Source organism: Myotis davidii, unplaced genomic scaffold (assembly GCF_000327345.1).
Source record: "Myotis davidii unplaced genomic scaffold, ASM32734v1 scaffold443, whole genome shotgun sequence".
NCBI lineage: Eukaryota > Metazoa > Chordata > Mammalia > Chiroptera > Vespertilionidae > Myotis > Myotis davidii.
The window spans coordinates 32561-32906 of NW_006294062.1; the positions used below are offsets into that span (position 1 = coordinate 32561).

The window sequence follows — 346 nt, forward strand, 5'->3', positions numbered from 1 at the left end:
AGGGGCTGGGTCGGCACGTGGGCGCCCGGCGCGCACCCCCTGAGCACCCCCTTACCCGTCTGCCCTGAGCCCCTGGGAGACAGCAGCTTGGAGGGGCGCCAAGGTAAAGAAAAAGGTGGGGTGCGGGGCAGGTGGGGCAGTCACAGGGGTCCCGGCACAGCCCCGGGGGTGTCTCACTTGCTGAGTGACCCTGCGGACCTCACCAGCCTCGCTGGGCCTCGGGTTTGTGTGTGCAAAGGCGGGGGGTGAAATGAGCCATGGCACCCCCTTCCCGCAGGCTCATCACGAGGAAGCCCTAGAGGGGCAGCTAGTGGGGACCGGGGTGACCTCCCGCGGAGGGGGGCGC

At 69.9% G+C, this 346-nt stretch overlaps 1 long non-coding RNA gene across 1 annotated transcript in view; it reads left to right on the forward strand.

The window, feature by feature from the left end:
- The first annotated feature begins 6 nt into the window (after positions 1-6).
- Positions 7-346, forward strand: part of LOC107183791 — a 25514-nt gene continuing 25174 nt past the window's right edge. Inside the window, exon 1 of the long non-coding RNA XR_001514594.1 lies at positions 7-103. This is a non-coding gene — a long non-coding RNA (uncharacterized LOC107183791). The remainder of the gene's footprint in view (positions 104-346) is intronic.